We start from the raw sequence: 25,142 nt of genomic DNA, 5'->3' as shown, positions 1-25,142 counted from the left end.
CACACACAGCCAAGGTTTTTAGACCTGAACAGATTCATTTCTATGTCAACAATGAGCACAGAAAACCAAATAAAAAGTAAATGAAATATGCTTGCACAGAGTCACAAAACCAGCAGAGATTTTTTAAAGGCCCAAAGGCAAGAGTTATTGCTTTTCTTTCCCCTCTCAGTGCAGAAGTCAAAGCTCCAGGTTAGCACCAGAGCAGCACTGCTGAAACTATTAGGAATGCAGCGTCTGGCCAATGGACGGTTGTTGTGATGGTGTTGGAACCTTGATTTTCTGGTTGACACTACACTGTAACATTGCTGCCCAAGCTATTTGTACCCTATGTTCAAAGCCAAAAAGACAACTGTGCAGTTTGAAAGTGAGAGGAAAACAAGCAATATTAGTCGTTTCTGAGTCATAAAAACACAAGTTTAAGTCTGACTCTATTGCTGAAGCTGGCTCTATGCCTTTTATTATTCTCATAACTGCAGCTTACGAACCCTGCTCTGATGTAGCTCCAGGCCGCAGAGCTCTGGCACGCTGCCAGCGGCCAGGCTGAGTCTTCTCCTAATGCTGATACACGGGCCTCCCCCTTTTTTTCCCCTTTACCTCCAACCTGGACTCTGCTGCTCCCTGCCTTTCTTTATTTGATGAGTTCAAATCAAGTCTGCTCCTGTAGAGGACAGAAAGAGAGTCTTAATATATCGGATTCAAACCTTCAGCAATCCAAACATTCTCTGGCGGATTGCTCTAATACTTAAGAATGTGAACAAAAGACATCAGAATCAAACTTCACAGTGTGAATCGACCGTGATCAGGATTATTGTTTTAATTCAATTCAAATACTTCACTTTTGCTTGTATTTGAAGTTGAAATAAGTACATTTCTTCAAGTTTATTTAAGTTCACACTCTGTATTTTGGGGGGTTTTGGTGTCAGGAAGGCTAAGTTTGAATCCAACACATTTTCTAGGGGCAGAGTGTGCTTTAATGGGGGTGGGGGCTGAAGTTGAAGGGGCTTTCCCTCTTAACAAAGCACAACGCAGCCATGCAGTTTGGGTGGAGGGTATATAGAGCAAAAAGACTCACAAGCAACCCAAAGCTCTGCAGCTTTAAGAAGTTTGCACACTTGAGCAGCTGGCAGCGCGCCACTTGGCCAACATAAACAGCCCTAATCCTTTTTCCAAGGAGCTTTCAACACTCATCTCTCTGGCACATCGGCCACTGACTCACTCTTTCTCTCTCTAACATTCCTGTTTGTACGCAGGTCAGCAGAGTCGTCACCAGGGGGCGATGTGGCCCTTGAAATGTAGAAGCTTTTGGCTTCTTGCTGTTGATCATTATTCACTGCTAAGGTATGTGCCTTTCTTTGATTTTCCCCTGAAGCGAAACAGGTCTCAGTTTTCACCCTTTCTTAGTGTGAAAGGAGGCTTAGTTCACAATGTCATGTTGACCTGAAGCCCACAGAAGTATGGTGGGAGATTTGTGTTGAAGAAAGTAAACCTGGAACTGTCTCAGGGCTTTTTTTCTTCTTCCCCTCAAGGCACTTTCATTCTGATAAGCTGAAAGTTTAAATCTTTTAAAAACACAGCTTCACTTTCAATGCTTATTAATAAAAAAAATCATCGCAGGTAAGAGTTACAACTTAAGTCCAGCCAATAAAAATATCAAAGTATATTTAATACATATTTTTTAATTTAAAAACCATAATTGTTCGAGTTATAAGCAACCCGAGCTTTCCTTGTGGGTAAGCCTCAGCTCTGTGTCTGTGGGGGCAGGGAGATCCAGGGTTTTGATTTCCTCCGCTCCCGGGGGGATTTGGCAGACACAGGGTAATTTGTAGTGAAATTTCCAGCACAGTTTGTTTTGCAGGTGGCTAAGAACGAAGGCAGGGCGTGGTGGGGAATGAGAGAAGCAATTTGCTGTCTGTGGGCTGTGAATGTGTGTATTGTTGCACAGCAGTCGGTTCAGTGTTGAGCTGGTATGTGCTATGGTCAGGGCTGGAGTGCTGGAAGGGAGGCAGCAGAGAGACAATTGACAAACCAAACCTCAACTGGTGTGCATGGTGTCAGTGTATGACCTTTTTTTAAATCTTTTTTTGGCCACTTTTCCACAGCAGTGTTAGATTACTGAATTGAACCATGCTTGTGTGGACAGATAGAAGTTGAAAAAGACTGTCAATTTGAGACAGGAGTCAAATAACGAGAGGAAAACTATTTTTGATCTGCGAAAGAAGTCACATGACAAAGCAACATGAGCACGTATCCAAAGGTTGTTGCCAGAAGACATTCGGGTCTCACAGGCCTCGGAGTGGATTCAATTAAAAGAACTCTTCTCTTTGAATCCCCTGCCAGACTTTCAGTGTATAAATCCATGCCAGATGTTCCAGCGCCACCACTTGAAGAACACACAAGGTGTCAAAGCAAGAGCTCAGATTGTTTCGGGTTTGTATCAGCATATTTTCCCTTTTATGAGAAACATACATGTGTGACATCAAGATGAATCGTCCAGAAAACAAACAGAGAATGTGCTGTGTAGGTATATTCAATCACCGGAGAGGGATACATCTTTAAATGCAAAAGGGTCGTGCAGAAATATTGCATGCTTGCTGTATGTTATCCTTTAAGTCTGTCTGTGTAAATAAGGGATCATCTGGAGGCACAGTTGGCTGGAGAATGTGATTTTCTGTCAGTCAGGAGCGGCTGTTTTTCTTTCACCCCTCGCTGTGGAGGAACCAATTGCGCAGCACCTGTTTTACATTCCGGCCGAGGTTTGAGGGGTCTTCACTCGGGGGATCATGCTTGTCAAACTAGACTGATGGATTTTCTTTTTTTGAAGAGCTCAAAATTTTAAAGGATTTCACGTTGTCTCGTAAAACCTTTCTGACACCTCTTGGTGAAGCATGTATGAGCTATACGTACCAGTATTTAAACACATTAAATATTAGAGTCACAAAGAATACGTTGTGACCATAATAAGCAACACCAGTTGTAGTATTTTACTCTAACTACACTCAAACCTCCAGGAGACAAATCTTTAGCAGCCAAAATGTAAATTTCAATGAAAAGGAGCAAAAAATGAGAAAGATAAAATGTAACCTACTCAAACTATCATCATCGCTAAATGTCAACATGTCTTTTAAATCACAAGGAAATAAATGGGGGGTGGGATTATAATATAGGACAGACTGAAAAAAGGATAAAATTGATCTTCTTGTGTTCAAAAATTGCAACTGACTTAAATCAGATCTCATGTGGCAGATATTGTAGATTTCTGCTGGTTTACCCTACAACATACCAAGATTGTCCTCCCCAACAGAAAGATTCAAAGTTCAGTTTTTCCAGACTAGTAACGGCTGTAACGAGATGCTAATCTTAAAGCAATCTTATCCTTCATATTCATTTAAGAAAAGTTTATCTTATAGAGGAGTGTTGCTGAAAGACAAAGCAGGTTTCTAACATCATTTTAACTAATTGTCTGTGTTAGAGTATTTACATGCATGCAAACACTTAATGGCATCAGGTTTGTGTTATTTTTTTTAAATGGCCACCGTCTTGTTTTTATTCTTCGACTGTACCGGATCATACTCAGTTTGTGTTGTTTTGAATATATTCTTCTGCTATTGTTCTTACATTTTGTTTTCTCTGCCTGTACTTACCTTTTCTAATTGACGTGATCACACTTATACTACTGATAGCAACTCCATCCCTTAAGAGTGCTGCAGTTTTGTTGAAGCTGTTTCTTAGATGAACAGAATTACAGAGGAATGATTTCTATGCTATATAAAATATATATCATAGTTACAAATGGCTGTGTAAACATTGATAGATTTGACTATTTTTGGCTTTTCCCTTTAAAAAAAAAACTAGATTAATGATTTGAGTACCATGTGAGAGATGCAGTAAAATAACTTGTATCTGTTGGAAAATTCAGAATATATTCTCCTGTCAAGGATTAAGATAAAAGAATAGTCGTACTGTATTCAAAGTGTTACTGCTGAGATCATGTATACTCTCTCATAAGCACTGGCACTCCATTGTGTCCTCGTTAGCTGTGCAGGACAATGTAAAATTCTGGCAGGAGGACAGAATCCACTGAGACAGGCATGGATGAGGAGAGGATAATGGGTTGGCATGCTTCTCAAAATCACTGGATGCAACTCAACTGAGCACCTGCTTGGCTCAACAAGAGCACAACAAGACATTAACACGAGGCCCAATGTGGTCCCTCAGTACTCGCTGATTGTATATTACACCTGCAGTGCTGATGAAATTAACCCCTTATCTGCAACCTCCAAATTTAGACCTTGTCCCAACTTCACTCGCAGTATTTGGAAAACAAAGAATTTACGTTTTGTTTGGAACCAGTCACGTGACTTTCAACACAATTAAGTCCCTTGGGTAATAACGACAAACATTAACAAGATGAATACACAACAAACATTTCAATTATTCATGAGGTTATGACAATAGGTAATCAGTTAATTGGTTGGCCGTCTTGCATTCGTTTAAATTAAATTTCTCTACTTGTGGATGAATACATTTCCTTGTATTTTTCTCTGTTACTAGCATGAGATGCCAAATAAAACATTTTAAAAAACAAAACAGCTAGAGAAACAATGTGTCCATTCTATTTTCTGCCTTCAACACATTTTAAAGGCCCTAACACAAAATCTGGTCTCCTAATCCGAGCAGCAGAACTGCGTGTGAAACAGCTGTGTCGGACCAGATGCAGTCGGTTCAGTCCTCCACTCTCAGGCAGAATTTATACCGTAATTCCTGGCTGATAATGCGCAGCTCTGCTCTGCCAGATGAACACCATTAAAACTGGAGGCTTTTTATTTTTTTTTAACTGGAACTGGAATGCCCTCTCACTCTGGTGGGGGATTCCTTTTATTAACAGACATTTCTTCTTCTGTGGTTTTTATGCTGCACGAGGACATTTGGGATTTTTGTTTGCACACTATGGTGAGCGTTAATGATATGGAAATCCTCCTCGGTCGCCTGTATTCAAGTCACGTCACACCAAGTGTATTATTAACAACTGGAACAATATTGTGGACATATTGCAAAAACACAATATAACAGTAATTATAACGGGAGACAAACATCAACCCCAAGAACCCCAGCTGGGACTTCAATACTGCAATTTGTCTGGAAGAGGACGTGTAATGAGAACCACTTGCCGCTGGACTCCATAAATTCTGTCGGGGGTTTGGAGGTTGCGGCGCTCAATACCATGCTCATCCCTCTGAAGTGCTCGAAAAAAACATTCATCGCACGTCACGCTGAGAGATGCCGAGTTTCCTGCCATTCCCAGATGGTCCCGTGCAGATGTTCTCAGAGGAGAACTTTCAAAGGGAGAGTTATTTGCTTGCGAAAGTTGCGCTCAAGTTTTGACGTTTGCTCACACGTCCACACAAAAGATGGCGTTTGTAAAGTCCTGTTTGAAACACGACCGTTAAAGGCTTAATATGCGATTTTTCACACTTAAATATAATATAAATCAAGTATATCCTCTGAAAATAACTCTGTGAGTCATGACTGTCTACAATGGGTGTAACACCCGAGTCCCACTGTCTGTGATGTTTTCAGAGTTTTCAGAGTCCTATCTTCACTTTGTTTACATCGCCGGGACGGCCGGCTGACTCCTCCCCTCGTGTATAAAAGTTCTTTAATTGAGGGACTAGAGAAAAGAAGAATAACATACTGTACTCACTGCTTAACTGTGTTTCTAGATCACGCTCATTTCAGGTAAATTTACATGCAGTGTGAAGATACGAGCATAATAAAGATCGCTAGCATTAGCATGCTAACACAACAATGCACCACAAGTTGTTTTTGTTTCATGCTGGTGCTCAAGGGCGACATCTGCTGGATCAGAAAAAAATCACATATAAAGCCTTTAAACACACAAGACACCATATAACGTGAAAAGAGGCAAATGAAGCCGTGCATACTATAAATAGACACGGATAGAGTAAACAATAAAGAACAGGTAATTATTCAATTAAATTTTGCATAAACATACAGTACATACTAGAAAGATGACTTAAAACTGCCTTTACTTATTCTATTCACGTTTCACCCTTGACTTAACCAAGTAGCAGACCGTCAGACGAAGCACCCCTGAATGTTGAGGTCAGAGAAAGTTGATGAAAACATGATAGAGGACTCGGTCAACAAAGAGAGCGGACACAAGGAACAAGTGTCTATCTCTCATCGCAGGCCTCACAAAAGCTGTCTTACATCGGGGGAGTTCTTGTCAGCTGCGTTCCCTTTTGGCGAGTGGCTCCTGATCCAAGGCCAGATAAAGACACAGCCACAGACCCTTTATACCTCCAGACTGAGTTGTGGCCTTGACGCTTATTTGGCATCAGGGAGACACAAACACTGACTGCGGAGGGACCGATGTGAGGCCTGACCCTGAATCCCTGCTGGTTCTCTGAAACGCTGTACTGATGCCAGAATATGCAGACTTGTAAACTGATCTGTGTGTACACGGTGAGGCTGATTGGTCATTAACAGTGCCTGCAGACTCCGGACGCAAGCAGATGTTTCAGCAGATTACAACAATCAAAGTCAGAGAGGCCAGCGGGTTTGATTTAGTTTGTCCTGCTGCACATGCGATAGAAAACAAAAGTGAACGACAACGACGGGAAAATCAGGAGTCAAGCGAGGTCCAACAACAGATGCAAAGTCTTGTTCACTACAGCTGTACAAATCTAACATAGCCCTTTGTTGTTTTTACCAAAACTGTACAGATCAAAGCACCACATCAGTCTCATGTTGCTCTCAGTATTGATTTCTCGGAGACTTCAATTGGAGGAAGGTGCAGCAGGAATAGTGGCTTTGTTTTTCTTATTGATTGTTATTCGTCGGACTTCATTACTCTGTCATTTGAAACAGATGGACTTTACTCACGGACAATAATCATAATAGTGATATGAGAAATTCAAATCATGGATGAGCATGGTCCAGCTTCCCATGTGATTTACTTTACTCCATGAAACATTTGTTTATAATTGTATGGTCTCAATCACTAGTTTCGAGTCTTCTTCTATACAGAATAAAGTCCTTTTTTTTGTAAATCATGTTCCGTTTTGGAGTCAAACAGATGATAAAGCAGGGTATTCTTTGGGACCGGCTGCCTCGTGAATGACAGCCACGGTGACCTGTCAACAAACATTGGAGAACTTTGACACTTGGAAAGAGACACAAAAGTAGAAATTTGGTCAAATTGAACCGTTTGTCCACTCGTTGGTTGTATTTTTTTTTAAAAACACAGCATTTGGAGTTGGCTATAATTATTTTGTATCCAGTGCATTTTGTTAGCCAACATGATGTTGGTCAACATGCCAGCCTGCATCTGGATGTCCAAAAAGACACTTAGGAGCTGTCTGTGTTATCCTTTTTGTGTTTTTTGGTTGTTATGCACTTACTGGTATCACAGTTATTATCACAGGATGTGGATTACAGATTCACCTTGTGCACCATGCTAGCTAGGGGTAGCTGAAAACCCTCTGGCTCCATAAAGAAAAGAAATAGAAAAACTAGATGATAAGAGTCAAAATGCAAAACGTGATGCCTCAAACAGCCTTTAAACAATGTTTGCTGTTACCTTACTAAGTCCAGCCCTTTTACATTATCTTTGGCCATGGCGCTTGCAAAGCTTATACAACAAGGACAAACGGAGGAGACTATCTGTGTGAAGAAAAGAAGGAGAAAAAAATCAGTGTCACCAAATGTCACAAATTTGTGGCACAGTCATTTTGGAGCTCTTATTATTGGATGTTAACACACAATCCTTCTGAAATAATAACCAAGGAAAAAAGATTTAGTGAAGCACTTTTCTCAGCATTATTTAGAGTAATAAAAATAAAATGTGTCTGCTCTGATGAAGGCTGTCTCATACAACTTCTGCATCATAGACCTAGCCATAAAACAACCAATCAACACTTTTCAATAGTGCGAGTTTACCCTCACCACTTCAATAGTACCGAGATAGTTATCAGGATTATTGGAACATGTCCCCGGAGAAATGTGAGCACAGTTTTCTGTCTTTGCCTTGCAGCTCTGACTGTGATAAACATACAAGCAGCCCCAGACTTGTGCTCACACAAACATCATAGACCGCTCAGCTGCAGGCTTGCTGCGGTCTGTCTTATTACTGTACTGCTAAATATTAATGTGGAGGCTAGTTCGCGCTGCCTTTTTGAATGCGAATGGAGACTTGCACAAATTTTTCATGGGAGAGTCGAGTTGTTGGTTTTTACCCAAGATGAAAAATTATGCAGTCTTGATTTTCTGGCAAGAATTTGTCAAAACTGCTTTTTTTGTCTGAAAAAAAAAACATCTGATACATCCAATATATGCTTGCAGACACATATACTCATATCTATGGTTAAACGCATCATGCTTCACTAGCATAAAAATAAAGATGTGATTTTAAATATGAAGAATTACATTAAGTTTGATGAAACAGCTGAGTCCAGTTTTATTATTTATTGTTACTCTCCATGCTGTACTGAAGTCTATGTTTAGTCATAATTGCAATGACCTCTTTGCTTTATGAAATCATCTGTAAAATCACACTTACTCACTTTCCCCACACTCTGTTATTGATCTGTTTTCTCTGCGTTGATTTGTTTTTCTGACCTGATTTGTGCTCCCTTGGATACAGCTGCAGAGGGAAGAGTAGGGTGTGGAAAACATGATTCCTTTCTGTTCTCGAGGTACGCCGTGCACACACACTGTATGTGTGCGTCAAAGAGATGACAACGTAGCCTCCCTACACACGCTGTAACCTGACGCAAAAGGTCAGATTTTGTTTTGTACGTCTACGTTTGTTGTGCTTTTACAATCTGTGTCAGTGAGCCCGTCATTGTGACTGACAGTGAGTGAGACAAGAAGTAATCCAGGGAGTTTGTGGCTGTCTTTTCTGACAAATAAAAATGAAGGTTGTGCAGCTGAAAACTGAAAGTATGAGTGATAAACATAGGAAGGAAAATGACAGCGGTAAGCCCGTGTTCAATTATCAAACAATATGTTTCTTTTGTGTTCTTTTCAAATCACTTTTTAAAAATTAAAATAAAATCTAAATGATTAGTTTTTTTGATAAAACTGCCTACCTTTACTTCATATTCAGTTTGACTTTTGAATTTGAAAAGCGTTACCTTGGATTGCTTCTTGGACTTTAACCTCAGACATTGTTGATGCGAAAATCAAGAAAAATGCTTTTAAGAGGCCGTGTTAGTTTCCCAAGGTTGTTTCCGGTTTTTAACCTCACTACTGACATCTGTCAAAAGATGGTAATACTTGTTAGTCCTTCCACAGAACACTTGTGCCAAAAATATTCATAAAACTCATGCTGAAAAACAATTCCTTTGGAAAAATACTGCCCTAAAATGATGTTTTTTTTCCACTTTCCCTAAATCAAATCTTTTCACCAGCTTCAGTGTTTGATCCATTAATATTAAATATTTAAACATTTTTAGAATTCCAGCCCTTTTAATGCTCAAAGTGATCAGAATACGTTGTTGAAAAGTTAATTTTCACTCTTTTATAACTCAGGCCATCAAACTACGAAACTCTCGTGATGACCCTGACGACTTATGATGGGTTTTATTTCGGTTTTAATGATGCGATCATAGGCGCTTTTATATATTCCCGCTTTCCTGTTGTTACTTGATGGACTCCAGTATTTTGTTTTTAATGTTTTTGTTCTGTTTCTAATGTCTGAGTCTACGTGTCGTGTTTTCTATATGTTTTTTTTCACCTGGTTGAAGTTGAAGGTGGCATGTATTGGCTCCTGAATGCTCTTTTAAGGACACTTGAGAGGTGTAGTTTATCAAATTTTATGGGTTTAAGTGTTCGTGCCGGCCTTTCAGATTTGATGAGTACAAAGCGGAATAATGGAAAATTATCCAAACTGTCAAACTAAAATACCGACAATAGATGTGACAAATTGAGATTAAGGCTCTGTCAAATTCCAGCGTGTAATCAAAAATGAAATCCAACCAAACACCTGAAAAGTTTTGTGTTCACGATAAATCTCCACACTCATCCAGAGCTTTGAATTCTGGCTGTGTTTGAGAGGTGGACAGAGGAGGTGCTGAGAGGCTCCTGCTCCCACGGCTCTCTTCTTTGTCACCATCTGCTTCTCCTCGACAACCGAGAGATTTCAGAGGTGTTTTCTGAGCCTCATCAGGTCAGAGCACTGAAGCCCCACTCAGCACGGCAATGAGCGAGCGTCAACAGCCTCCCACTGATAAGAGCAGAGCCAGAGTGTGTGTGTGTCTGTGTGTGTGTGCATGTGTCTGTGTGTGTGTGTGTGTGTGTCTGTGTATGTGTGGCCATTGTGCATGTATATGTGTGTATGCACATGCCCTCGTATCTGTCTGTCAGGCTGATGAGTGAGAATCAGGCCCGAGGGGGATCACGTCACCACGGAGATAGCCACCATTGCCTAGCAACCTCAGCCCTCAGGCCCACTGAAGGAAGAACAAGTGAAAGCTGATCCTTTTTAAAATATGTGCTAATAATGGATCTTTTTCAAACTGACAAAAAGAAAAACATGTAAGAAACATTTTGTGTTCGTTTTGGGTCTTTAAAGGAAAAGTCTGGATAATATTGTTTAATTTGTTTCTATTGTCATAAATATCATAAATGATCAAAGCCCAGAATAAATTGATGCAGTTAAGTAGTCTTTAACCCGCATGGCCACAGCCTGGCAGGGCTATTTTCTCTGTTTGACAGTCTTCTTTTAAAGAAATAATAATCATAATCAATAAGTCACATGACTCATTCTCATGACTAACGCAGGCAGTCTGATTTATATCAAGTCAACCGAATATACACGTCCTGCTGCTATACATTCATGCTTGCAAATCTGCCACTGACATGTTTCTGCCACAAATTCTGCACTAAATATTTACCTTAACAAACTACAGTGCCCATCTGCCATTAGATGATACTGAGCCTTTTCTTCAATACGGATGTATTTGTTCAGTACATATTCAGAAGGTTTGAATGGCCTTCGACTGAGTGCCACAGAGAGGATGGAGACGTAGGAGACGGTTTATTCTGCTTTTAGCTCGACGGTGTTTTTTGGACAATGACAACAATACAGAATCTGGCAGTACTGATTCATTAATTGAATATTTATTATGTATTTTTTTTACACATTTTATGTCAGAATCGGAATTTTGTTTTGTTTTATTGTCAAGTACATTTACACATACAAGGAATTTGTCTTGGTGTATTGGTGCAAAAACAGTTAACAAAGGAAATGTGTGAAGCTTTTTGTTAATATATTACAAATTAAATTAGTGAAAATGTGTATTTTGGAAACTAAATGAATGTTGTGGTGTGCATGTTGTATGGTAGCACTAAATGACCTCTTAATGTGAGATGTCCTTCTCTAAAGGGCTCCAGTTAATAGCTGTCACTCACTAATCCCCCCCAGCCAACAGTGTGCAGACTCAGAGCTCATTTCATTGTATTACTAGACAAATTATTGTCCTCCTGTTAGACAGCCCTGACGGGGCATGTCAATAGTGCAGGTGCAGTTGGGCCTGAAATTGCTTTGTTTAAACTTGTCAGGTTGGAATGGAGATTTTTTTTTTTTTTTTTCAGAAGGATCTGTCCTCATTTGCACGACTGAGGCGCTGTGCAAACTCTGCTGAGATCTGTTACCCCTCCAACTGTTTTTTTTTTTAAAGGAAAAGAAACGTTTTGAGAGTGTGAAATTTGATGAGCTGATAACCTTCTTTTTCAGCCGAGCTGTCAATAATTAAAACTGTCCTTTAGATAACCTTCCGCTGTTCCATGTATTGATGTTTACTTCTGTTTTGTCCCCTGAGTTACAGTGATTGAAAGGAGCTGTTAGAAGTGGGATGTGAAGGGAAATGCAAAGTGGAAACTGGAGTACATCGCATTAATGTTTGAGGATATCTTAAATGTTTTCAACGTCTCAAAGAGCCGGTCTTCCTCAGAGTTTGGAGCATTTATACAACATTCGGACTGTTAAGCTCAGACTGTCAAAACATTGTGTCGCAACATGGTGTTGATGGTGTTCATGAGACCTTTCATTTGCTATTTTCAAATTACCAATAAGATACATCCATGCTCATTATGTAAAATGTTTTTAGTCCCTCTTACAATTATTTTTCAAAACTTTACATCTTAGCTTTGTCACCTCTTCTGACATTTTCATCTGCATTCATTTCATTCTAATGGACATTTTGACTGCTTTACCGCTCGCGCTGTGACAGACTCTTCAAACCCTTACTTCACCTTTATACCGTAACAAAAGAGATGTTTCAGCTCCTCTAACTCACACTACTTGATGTACTTCAACTCGACGCTGTGCTTACAGTTCAGCTGACACTCCTCTCTACTTAAGTCTCTCGTGCTTCAACCATCATTTTAGCACATCACTTTCAGCTCATACTTCAAATTCACTCAATACTTTCACATTCTCATATTTCAGCACTTCAGCTTTACCAGAAATTTCCATTTTGTTCTTTTTTTTTTTTTTAAATTTGGACCACCACCAAATATGGAATGTTTCAGTTTTTGAGTAATTCACCGACTTCTTTTTCCTAAAGTTGAGCCTGTTCCAGTATTACTTTAAGGTTTTATCTTGTTTTGTTTTTTTAAAACATATCTTCAAATTGAATCTTCTCTGTTGTTGTTAATTGTTGTTTTAGTGATTTTAAATTTTCTATTTTAATGTTTCTTTTTCTCTTTGTCATGATGCTTTTGTCGTCTTGTGTGAATCACTCTGAATCTCCTTGTTGCTGTAATGTGCTGTATAAATGAACTTGCCTTATCTCAGGGTGATTACAGCATTTTAATTGCACTTATGATACAGATCTCAAGCTGTAAAAGCAAACTAAAAAAGTTCAGTATTTGCACTTTAAGATACGCTGAAAGCATGCATTATACCCGCTTGTATAGCTCCCCCATCCCCAATTTGTAGAGAGGACAAAGGGCAATGATGCACATTCCTGACAGCAGCCGTGGAGAAGCATTCCATCCTCTGTTTGTAATCGTTCCCAGCTGTAAGCAGAGTCTGCTTCTTATTTGTCACATTGGCGGGGTCAAGCGTTACCATATTTTTCATAATCACTTGAAAAATAGATGTAAAGCTCCAGGAGGAAAAGAGTGTTTGTATAAACTTAGTGCTGTAGGTGAGGCGCTGCAGCTGTTAGCCTCTCTGCACCTCTGCTAGTTGTTCATCTCCTGCAATTTGTTGTTGTGATGATGAACCCAGCATTAATCTCTGTGAGCAATGGATTGACAATAACAGCTTGTCGAGTGGTTCTGTAGAACTTTACTTTCACGTCTCAGCATTAAGGGTTGTCACTGTGCTAAACGTGGCTCTCCTCATACCTTTTGCATTTAAGTCTTGGAACATCTGGGGTTGCATTTTGTTTTAAATAGATGTGCATATTTAACTCCTTTAATTATCACACATCACTAACATGTGTCCAAACAATTCAGTTTTCTTTCCTTATTTTACTTAATCCAGAGTAGTAGTTGTATTTCAGGATTGAAATGTTAATCATTTTTACATATAAACACTTAAAAAAAAAGAAAAATGGTTGACTTAAGCTGTCTTCACCGGTCACAGTCCTCTCCCTGTTTGAGCTACACCAGTCCCAGGCTTTTAAAAAATAGGTGTTATAATTGTGTGTGTGTGTGTGTGTGTGTGTATGTGTGCAAAAGTGTGCATGTGTGTTTGCACAGGTGCCCCAAAAAAATGTGCTCATTCATGCGAGCGGTTCTCCACTTGAGAGCAGAGCGGCAGCAGTCTGCCTTAGTGTTTCTAACAAAGCAAGGATCACACAGACAGCAGGATGATCGCTTGTGTACAGTATCTGTTGTTCTTTAAATCAGCCGAGACTCCTTTTTTTCCAGAGTTGCTAAAAAAAAAAAAAAAAAACTAACAATGTGTCTTCTTTGTTTTACACATGGGGGGCTGAATTATATGTTTTTGTAATGTCTATTGTTTTAAAACGCCACAACACTAAACACGTCAGATGCATGTTAAGGATCTGACATCAGCCGAGGCAGAAAACCTCAGTCATCTCGTCCAACTAGATCATTCTGCCCAAGCCGCGAAATTACAGTTTTTAAGCTTGTGGGTGAGGGAATGAGAGTGACGGTTTTTCTTGTGGACTCTGGGTATGTTTTTCAAGAACCACAGACCTAAACTGTATCTGCTGCCAGCAGAGGGTGATGTAGCTCCTACACTTTGGACACATTCTGGGTTCTTGTGCCTACAAATCCAGTGACACCCAGCTTGAATTGTGGAAACAGTTATATCTGTGTCATATCAAATACGTGCACTGTTCTCTGTTTAGCATCCCCTCTCAACGCTTTTTTAACGCAGGGATGAGTGACTACGGTTTCAACAGACAATGACCTAAACTCGAAACAATGCGGTGGTCCTGCTCCAACATTAATGGTGTTTTCTTGTTATGACTGCGTGATAAACAATGTCTTCTGTTGAGCGTCATCTTCTCTGCATTAGCCTTCAAATTAAACACAGACCTTCATTTAAGACTGTCTCTTGTGTTGTTTTCTTTTTATTTGAAGCTGTAGTTGACTATTTTACCGCCTCATTGAGTGTGGTGATGTGTGTGTGTGTTTGTGTGTGTGTGTGTGTGTGTGTGTTTGTGTGTGTGTGCGTGGGCATCTGTGATGAGCTCCCATGCTAAAGCAGTATTGTGGTAAAGCAGCGCCCGACCCCCCCCTCCACTGGTTTGAACTGAAACAGCTGCCTCGGCTGCTTCGCCTCCAGCTGCTTCCAAATTGTCCCGCCATTAAGCTATTATACGTTTACAACCACATCACCGAGCGGGCCCACGAGGTGCTGGAAGTCCTGATGATCCTCCTGCATTGTAATGGATCATTACGCTGGTTTCTTATTACACAGCTTTTGCCCCGCTGTAATTAGCCGTGATACAATTAAGGCACACTATATCTTAACCGAGCTGCTGAGGTATCAGCCTGATGGCCTGAATATGTCACTTTGACAAGATTAAAGGGAGGAAACCCTCAAAAGGAAAGTTCATCTCCATGAGGTACGGCTTTTTACTGATGTGAAATTGAAACATTAATGTGGAGGTATGAAGATCTGTGAAGGAATGAGACTTCCTGCTAAATACTTATTGTATATTTGTAAATATTTTCACTTAATTTCTACTATTTTTACGGTCTTTGTGGTGCTTCTGTTTTTCCTCTGTTATGTTAAATGACTCTCATAATGTATGAAGAATTCAACCTCCTATTTGTCTTTGTATGTGAAGAAATGTAGCAATGCACCTGTGCCCTGAAACTGTGAAAATTGTAATTTCCTTGCACTATTTTCTGTCTTCAGCACCGGCTTCATATGTGCCAAATCTTTTTTTTTATATATATATATTTTTTTGTATCCCCTCTCTCTCTGCAGCTGTGGGAGAGTACCCACTCAGAGGAGAGGAGCACAAACACATTGATCTTATTTGGACAGGCTTTTGTCTGGGACACATCCAAAACCCAAACAGCCAGGGGAAGCACCACAACAGGGTGTAAGTGATTCTCCTGCCATCCAGACACACACTCTGCATAGGTTACAGACAGAGCAAAGCCACTGGTATGTTATTTCCTGATTCAGCGTGTAAGTATTTATTTAGCCGATATTCACTCGCTTGTTTTTCTCTCTTGTTTAGTTTTAAAGAGGGCCTCTGCCGTTATTAAACAAACTCCCTCTTTACCTCAGAGTGAACTTACATTCTGACTGCCATCGAGGTGTTTGTCTGTCAGCCCAAACACACATCTGGTTCATGTTATGACAACACTGCTCTAAGATGCAGCTTGTATGAAACTGAAGCAGTTTACAGATTTCAAGAACTGGAAGCATTCGCTGTACGCATGTTTCTGATTAACTACCAATACAGAATAACACCAACGTGTAGTTTATTGCACATATTCAAGACATGCAGATTTCACAATAACTCCAGTCTGTTTACTGAAGTGAATCTGTGTAAAATCACTGCGCTGGCTCTCTTCTTCTTTTGCTCGGTTTAGTGTACAAAGATTTTCTGATTTTTTTCTTCCATTGAGCTCTGAAGTCTTTCTTTTGTTTTGTTTTTACACATTATTTTTTGGGGGATATTTTGCCTTTAGACAGGGCAGCTGAAGAGAGACAGGAAATGTTGGGAGGAGAGCATATAGGGGATGACATACAGCAAAGGGGAGAGGTCGGATAAGAACCCATGGTCCCTGCGATGAGGACTCTAGCCTCTGTACATGAGCGACTACCCGCTAGGCTACCGGGGCTCCCCAGTTGTCTTTCATTTCTAAGAGGATTTCACTTACGTTCATTACAATGTAAACACGATCATGTTAATACATAAAGTACGTGGACAAGGGGAGGTATAATTTTCTTGTTTACATTCATATTTTGAAGAGACGTGCAGTAAATGAGAGAGAACTCTTAATAGCACAGACTCCAGGCTGGTTTATTGGTTAATAGATGATAACTTTTGAACAGATCTTATTTAATTAAAACAGCAGGTGTTTCACACAGAGGTTTTCAGACTGGATGCCCCCGTAAAGGTTGTTCCTTAAAACCCGACAGTACAAAGTAATGAATAAACAAACACAGTGGCAATAGTTTAAAACAATGTTAATGAAAAAAACGATATTTATCCAGAGTATCAGGGACCCTAGTAGGAAGGACAAGGGGGGCATTTTAATCCATTAGGGTCTATCCCCGTCATACTGTGAAAAAGTGGCACATCAGGCAATCGTCCGATTAGACACTGGAAAAGCTTGCGTACTGATTTGGGGTTAGACCAAAGCTCATTCAGCGCCCGGGTTGAAATGGGTTCATCACCCTGGGGTCACGAATAGCGTTAGTACATTTAACACACGCCTCATTTGAATATTCATCTTTAGGGTGTGCAAGCTGTAAGGTGAAGTGATCAGTAACCATCCTGAGGGCGCTGTGAATTCTCAGTAAGTAAAACATGTCAAGGCCAGTAGTTGTGAATAAAAACTGTTTTTTAGCAGATTGCCACAGAACAAAACCTGCTGGTGCATTAAAAATGCCAACAAATAACTTTTACAAAAAAATGTTTCATTGCCAAATTTCTTCTGTTTTAGTCTTTAGGATTAATTTGAAAACAATTCTAAAGAATTTGACAACCAACAAATTCAAAGATTTGGACACAATTAAAAAACGAGGTAAATGTCTTACAATGCAGTTGTGCTGTCGCATGGAGAGACTGCAGAGCAACAGGTTTCAGCCTTTATCTACCATCTGTTTAGAATAAGGCAGCAGAAAACACTCATTTGAATCACAGAGCCAAGTTTACGCTCAACTGGCTGCACAGAGAAAACATCAGATAGGCAGCGCCGGCTTATCGGCTGATTCGGTTTTGACTGGATTGCTATCGCCTGCCGCATCAAACGAGCATTTAAGTGTGAATGAAGAAAGTGTGTTATGCCTTAAATACATCAAGTGATGCTTTGAAAAATCATTGAAAGTTAAATGTTATAAGTCGGCCTACAACTGTTTTATCAATTGTTTATTTTTAATGTAATAGAGAAAACAATAAGGTTATACCTCCGTCTGTTCTGCTTCAAACTGATTATCTTCAAAATGTTCACAGCGGGGTGGAAGCCTTTAAACATTACTTTAAAAATCCTCTAATCCCTCGAGAGGTCTGTTTAAAAGAGAAAGTAAACAAGTGTGTTTAATTAATGTGTGATTGCGTTCTGTATACTTCAAAATGAATGCACACTGAAGAAAGAATCCATGAATCAGCTACACAGGATTAACTGGAGCTTTAAAAACCAGGAGTTAGCTTGAAAAGAAATAGTCATAGTATAGTCATACCCTAACACACCAGCTCGTGTTTACAGAAACTCTTCTTCTGCAGTGAACAAACACAATATTTATCTTCAGTTCTGTTTCAGTGGCTAACATTGCTAACCTGGAAACAAGTAACATTTCACTTCTATATATATGTATTAATTTGCGAGATGCGCTCTGTTCTGTGTAATATAAATAGTTGTGAATTTTTGCTATGACAAACTTGCAGGCTAGCAGAAAAAGTGAATGTCAATTTGCCCCCTCGATGATAAAAACAGCAGTGATGTCAAGTTAGCTAAAGACGTCTCTCATCGTACTTAGCTGATTTTGTGTATGTTTAGATTCATTGTAAGTCAGTGTTAGCTTATAGCATTTGTAGTTCTATATATATATCTACTTAGCACATGTTTTTTTTTTTTACATTAACTTGAGCAACATTGTCTGACTCTTCATAGTTAGGGAATCGGTCGCTTAAAGGCTTTATATGCGATATTTTTTTGATCCAGCAGATGTCGCCCTTGAGCACCAGCATGAAACCAAAACAACTTGCGCTGCATTGTTGTGTTAGCATGCTAATGCTAGCGATCTTTATTATGCTCGTATCTTCACACTGCATGTAAATTTACCTGAAATGAGCGTGATCTAGAAACACAGTTAAGCAGTGAGTACAGTATGTTATTCTTCTTTTCTCTAGTCCCTCAATTAAACAACTTTTATACACGAGGGGAGGAGTCAGCCGGCCGTCAGGGCGATGTAAACAAACTGAAGATAGGACTCTGAAAACTCTGAAAGCATCACAGGCAGTGGGACTCGGGTGTTACACCCATTGTAGACAGTCATGACTCACAGAGTTATTTTCAGAGGATATACTTGATTTATATTATATTTAAGTGTGAAAAATCACATATAAAGCCTTTAATGGATGGTACGGCACTGTTAACTTCTCTTACATTGCTGTCCTATTCCGGTTGGAATAACAGTTTCTAATCTTCACTGTTAGTGTACAAACAGTAGATTTTGTTGGCTAATGTTTGTACAATAATCCCTGTTAACGCAGCTCACTGTCTTCATCCAGTACTGTCACATTGATCACTTGATGGATAACCTGTAGATGTCCCAGCAGCTTTAAAACACTAACATCACAACTGTATTAGCTAAAGAAAAATATCGTTTTAATAGCTTTATTTTAACTTGACACAGATTCCATGAATAAATACAACTTTGGTAAGAAATGATCTCTGAACATGTACTCAGCTGTGTTGAAGTACAGTTACCAACCATTCTAATGGTCGATACCAGTTCATGCTAGTAGGTAGGTTTCAATGCTTGCTATTATAACATATGGAGATTGAAGTTCATATCATCCAACCTGAGTGCATCACTTGTCTTGTTAAGCTTCCCTGTTTGCAGAAATCTCTTTATTTTTTTTGCCTTCTTCTTTTCCCTGGAGTCTTATTGAAAGAGGATCAACATGCTGGAGGCAAATTGCATTTAGTGCCCTGCTGTAGGATGTGATCAGCGATAGATCAGGTCGTATCAAGTAACAAAAGACTTGAATTAACTGGCGCTCAAATCGATAGCAGTCTTCCTCTCTATCGCTCCCTCTCTCTGTCTCAATCGTTAGTTTGTGTCTGGTAAAGTTTTCTTTTAAAAAGTTTTCTACTTGAATAAAGAAAAAAGTACATTTTAAAAGCCAAACCCCCCCCCTTGGAATTTCTCTAATACTGCATTTTCCGTTGAGTCACTGAATACCTTTTGAGGTTTTCTCTGAAATATTTAAAACAGTATAGATCTAGTAAAAAAGGAAGAAGCTCTACCTGTTTTCATTTTTATAAATTCTGTTCAAGTCCTCTGCTTTTCTACCAGCAACAGCCAGACATCTACATAACTCACAATAAAACCCAGTTTTATAGAATTTTCTTTGAAGGTGTCCTTGATTCACTATGGTATTTTATTCAAACGGTTTTTCTTTTTGTAAAACAGATGGCTTGTTGAGATAACTGGTGATGAAGAAAACAAAAAAAAAACTTAAGGAAAATAAACACACCGACATTTTTACCCAGCATGCTTTTCCTGCAGTAACATTGCTGTCATTTCTGTGTGTCTCTTAATGCCTCTTTATTTTGGTTGGTGTTGTGAATAATGTGTGCCTGTAGGTGTGTGTTAACATTGTGCATTTGTGTGCTTTCCTCTCATTGTGAGTCTGGTGGTGCTATAGCTCGTGTGTCAGTGTGCGTTGTTAAGGTCAGAACAGACTTAGGCTGCTTATTTTTGTCCAAGTCGACAGCCTGTTTGGTGAGAAAAAATAATCTGGAGCTGTCAGAGTCTCTCTGTGGAGCTCAGAACTGAGTTTGACCTTGTTGAAAAAAAACCACAGCGTGCTCATTTCTGATTTGAAAGTCTGTCTAGTCGATTTGAGGGAAAAAATGTGTGTCATTCAGGGGTCATAGATTATATCTCAGAAAGAAAAAAAAAAGAGTATTTGAATTGGAAACTTTATAATTCAAGTTCTAACTTTTCTTTTCTAAGAGATTAACAAAAGTTGTGAAGGACTTTCTGGGGACATTACAAAGCATGAAACTGCATTTCTCCACTTCAAATATGGTCTCTCTAAACCATGAGAATAATTTATGCTCTTTATGACAGTTAAATATTGGCTGTGGCCTAAAATAACAGCTCGTAACATTATAGCAGTGAAAAAGAGGGCAGATCTTTGCCAGGTGAGTGTGGGGGGCATGCAGGCGGGGATCAGGGAGAGCAGGGTGTGCTGTGTTTGTAGTATGAATGAATAACAATCTAAATGTTGTCAGTCAAGTGTTTTCATTTCATCAGTACAAGCAGAATTGTTTTGCCTTCATTCTCAAATCTGCATGAAATACAATCGAAAGAAGCTGCGACACTAATGTGACCTGAAGTCCTAAACAGAAGCAAGGTTCCAAACTAAAGCAGTTGTTGATCACATGCAGCCACCAGTATCTGTCAATGAGATGCATGTGCTGCAACATTTTGTACTAATGCATCTACACAATTTGAAAGTGTAAACTTGAGTAATCCTTTTTGACAATGATTGAAGAGACCTGGTTTGAAGAATTAAAGCAACTTTAACACATAAAATGAATACTAATAAGAAAATAAAAAATATATATAATTTGAATTTCCCTCTGGATCAATAAAGTATCTATCTATCTAAAAGTATCTATCTACTTGGGAATTTAAATTGAAATATCTGCGTGATATCTGTTTTATATTGCTGTAGCCCATAAGAATACACTACAAAGAATAATCAGTCTTGTAGTCAGTAGTTCATGCTACTTTGACTAACCAGCATTGTGACATTACGGGAGCTGCTAAAAAAGAAATGCTTACTATTGTTATACAACATTAGACAAAATACAAAACCAATCATATTTTTATCTAGAGAAACAGAAACATTGGATTTTTTTTTTTCTAAATGATGAGATCGACATATATGCATATGTAGAAATAGAATATTCATAATAAACTGTAAATGCTCAATGTGTACAGAATGGATTTACTCAGCTCCAGTTTAAGCTATCTCAAGATAATACAGTTTTGGTTGTCTTAAGTGTCTTAAATTTCATTTCGTGATAAGATTTGTTGCATAATTTGTCATTTTCTTGTAGGCGAAAATGTTAAAACATCTGAACTCACTGGACAGATGGTTGAGAATCAAAGCAAGACGATTGATCCTTACGTCCAGCCTCAGGATTTCACTGATTTCATACCGATTTTCACCGAAATCTTTGGTTGTTACTAAGGTCAGTGGAGATAACATTATGAAACTACGGCCTGGTGTAGCAGAAGAAATGATTTTTATCCAACACATTTTATGAGCTGAAGCGTCAAGAACAAATTAAAACAAAGAAGATGATATGGCCAACATGCCTTTACGTCTGACCTTACCTAACCTGCAGTTCAACATGAAATCTCAGTTGTTCAGAGAGCCAGAGCCAAAGTTAAGCGTTATCCTCTCATTATGATGAAATCTTCTTTTCACAGTGTGATGGATATGATTAATCGTCTTACATTAAGGTGCTTTGGAAGTAGTTTTAGCTCTCCTTGAAGGGCGGTGTGACATTTTACTCTCATTTCTGTGGACATTACTCACGTACAGAGACTCCAGACCGAAACATGAGGAGAATATAAAGCTGTTAGAGCAGAAAGTGTTATGTGATGGCTTATATTCTTTTTTTGTTTAGCGAATCCTGTCAACTGTGGTCAGTGAAGAAAGGAGCAATAAAGAAAAATAAGAAGTAAAAAAAAAAAAAACAGATCAGTTTTCCCAGTCAGATTATTGTGTAGCAAAGCATCAGCGGCTCCACACAGGATAAGTACCTGAGAAGATTAAAGCAGAGAGAGAGAGAGCAGGCATGCCTCCAAGGAAACGAGCTGCACTGAGGACATGCACTTTTCTGATGGTGACGGTGTCATTATGCAGTCAGCAGAGAGTCCGCTTGATTCACCTCTACACGAAGAGCCCGGAAACAAATACATCATTATCATCAAAGATTCTGCAGGATAAAGTTAACCCATAAAGAGGGAACTATTCCAAGTTCATTCATACAGCAACATGGAAAACAAAAAGTATTTTTTTATGCAAATGAAGAACAGTAGTTCTCACTTAGACGCTAAATTTGAAGCTGTAGCAAGGAGTCAGTTTTAACTGTTTTTACACCTCTAGCCTTGTTCACAACAAGACATGACATGCATTTAAATAAGTGATTGTTTGAGGTCGTTTTTTTTGTCCCTTTAGACAAATCCAGCAAGTTGTTTCCCCTCATTTAAAGTCTTTGTGGTCAGCACAGCTACCACATATATTATATTATATTAACCCTACATACATGAGAGTGCGCGCATCAAATTTAGAACTCTGCTGCTCGCTTACAAAACAGCGACAAAAAAACGTCTCCTCCTTACTTTAACTCTCTGATCCAGGTCTACACTCCCTCCCGCCCCACTACGCTCTGCCAATGAAAGGCGTCTGATCCAACCTTCACAACAGGGTCCTAAAACGCTGACTAGACTCTTCTCCTCTGTCGCCCCCCGGTGGTGGAATGAACTTCCAAACTCCATGTGATCTGCAGAGTCCCTCTGCACCTTTAAGAAAAAGCTAAAGACCCAGCTCTTTCATGAATACCTACTAACTTAATGATGATGGTCTCCATATTATTGATGATGATGATGATGGTTGTGACGATGGTTTTTGTTTGATAAACGATAACTTATAAGATGGTTTCTATACTGATTAGAGCTCTCAAGAACTGCCCTCAATGTTGTGCTTTGCCTCTGGTCACTTCCTGTCAGCACCTGTGTGTCCAATCAGACTCAAAGCTGATCGTTTGCTCTTACTGACATTGTTCCCTTTTTTTTCTGGATCCTTGCTTGTGTTGTTCTTACTCTCTGATGTACGTCGCTTTGGATAAAAACGTCTGATAAGTGAATTGTAGAATTGTAGAGAGTGGTTATAGTATTTTCATCATGTTCTCGACAAGAAGACAAGTACACGTTTTCTCCCATGCATCTCCTTATCAAATAATGATCAACACTTAATGTAATAGCTGAACATAATGGCTTGAAACTGTGGAAACTGTTGTGTTTTTGTGCAGTGCGTGTGGGTTGTAAGCAATGACATCTGATTCAGAGTGTCTGTCTGCAGTTCAGATGTGGCAGACACTGCGTAGGTTTGACATGTGTGTTGTATTTATTACTTTTTTTTTCCGGGCTAGACGGTCTACACCGACTTGCCCAATGCATTATTAATAACCCTTACAGTGAGGATATCTTTTTTAAAATGTTTTTTTCTCTTTCCCCCCCCTTTGTCTTTCACACTGTTATGACTTGGTGCAAACATGTGGTTGTGTGCAGCAGTGCTGGGATGTATCACGTCTGAGGGGCTGCCTGTGTGTGGCAGAAGCCTACACTTGGATTAATTTGTGCGATGTGAATTAATGTCTCACTGGAGTACGGTTGACGCCCTTTAGTATCACCCACAAACTAGATGAGATCCTCGATGCATTAGATCACCCAGCGAGCTGTGCGGAGACGCTGGATACGGCGCAGAATGAAATGATCTCGTCACCTAAATCTGTTTTTGTGTGTGTGTGTGTGTGTGTGTGTGATGAAATCCTCTCCCGGAGAACAGTTTGGTTGCAACTTCTTCTCTTGATTGGACTGGAAACAGTCTCATCCCTGTTGATTAACCCTATAGTTCAAATCACACAAAAAAGACCCAGAAGTATAAAAAACCCATCATCAGTCCTCTCCTTCCCATCCAGCAGACGACATGCTATTTTAGGAGCCTGCTATTTTTCTTTGTCACATGCTGTACACTAACTGCTCTTTCTTCTAGAGAGAAAAAAATCTTTTATGAGAAGCATGTCATGGAACAGTGGGATGAAAGCCTCCGTTTGTGTGTGTGTGTGTGTGTGTGTGTGTGTGTGTGTGTGTGTGTCTCTTAAACTGTAGGTGTGCTTTGCTTCCTGAATGTGATTAATATATTTATTGGTTTCAGGCATGCAGTGAGATTGCAGCCACACTTTGCCTCCAACATAAGTATCAGCTCCATTCTGATCAAGAAGCACACACCTTGTTTTGAAGCATTATTGCCCGCATCCCTCATTTGTGAGCAAGACATCAATCATGTTTTCCCTTCTGTAATTCAAGCTTTAGTCCGCTTCAGGATCAACTCAGCATGAGCACCAGATAGCAATTGGCGGTGTGACGGTACCATGGTTAGGTATTGATTTTCAGCTTTGTGTTGCTGGCTGTGGTTGTTTCCAGCCCTGCTCGGCTGAAGCTAAATCATTGTGTTTTTCTGTGCTTCTGCCTCTGCTAGGGAACAACTACACAGTGTCAGTGGGAGGCTGCCTTAATCCGTCGAGGGGCTAGAAAGTGAAATGAGACTGGGACACCTAGTAAAAAACAAACAGCTGAGCTACAGGGACTACCAACTAGACGTATCCCCTCGTCATGTAACATAACGTATGCATTAAAGCCCTTTACTTCTACAGTGAATCTGTCTCATTATTAATAAGCATCATGGCTTTTCTCAGTGCTTAAATATGTCTTTATTAGTATTTTAAGCATCAGTACATCAAACTCTGACACAGTGACGATTCTTGTCTGTTGGGGCCCTCGGCAAAAAATGAACACGGGGCCCCTCCAGCTAGCATTCATCACCGTTGTCATAATTAATTTCACACCAACAAAAAAATGCGAAATATAATTTTCTGTTAATTTCCCGGTTGACAGTATTATTTTCAAAATA

At 39.5% G+C, this 25,142-nt stretch overlaps 1 long non-coding RNA gene across 1 annotated transcript; it reads left to right on the top strand.

Annotated features, from left to right (window-relative positions):
- Positions 1-1,073: 1,073 nt before the first annotated feature.
- Positions 1,074-24,882, top strand: LOC132973579 (uncharacterized). Its single transcript, XR_009673018.1, has 3 exons — positions 1,074-1,338; positions 15,446-15,563; positions 24,539-24,882. It is a non-coding gene; the product is annotated as an uncharacterized LOC132973579 (long non-coding RNA).
- Positions 24,883-25,142: the final 260 nt, after the last annotated feature.

This window comes from Labrus mixtus, chromosome 4 (genome assembly GCF_963584025.1).
Source record: "Labrus mixtus chromosome 4, fLabMix1.1, whole genome shotgun sequence".
NCBI classification, from domain to species: Eukaryota; Metazoa; Chordata; class Actinopteri; order Labriformes; family Labridae; genus Labrus; species Labrus mixtus.
The sequence above is the reverse complement of the archived record's forward strand: the minus strand, read 5'-3'. Positions and strand labels throughout refer to the sequence as shown.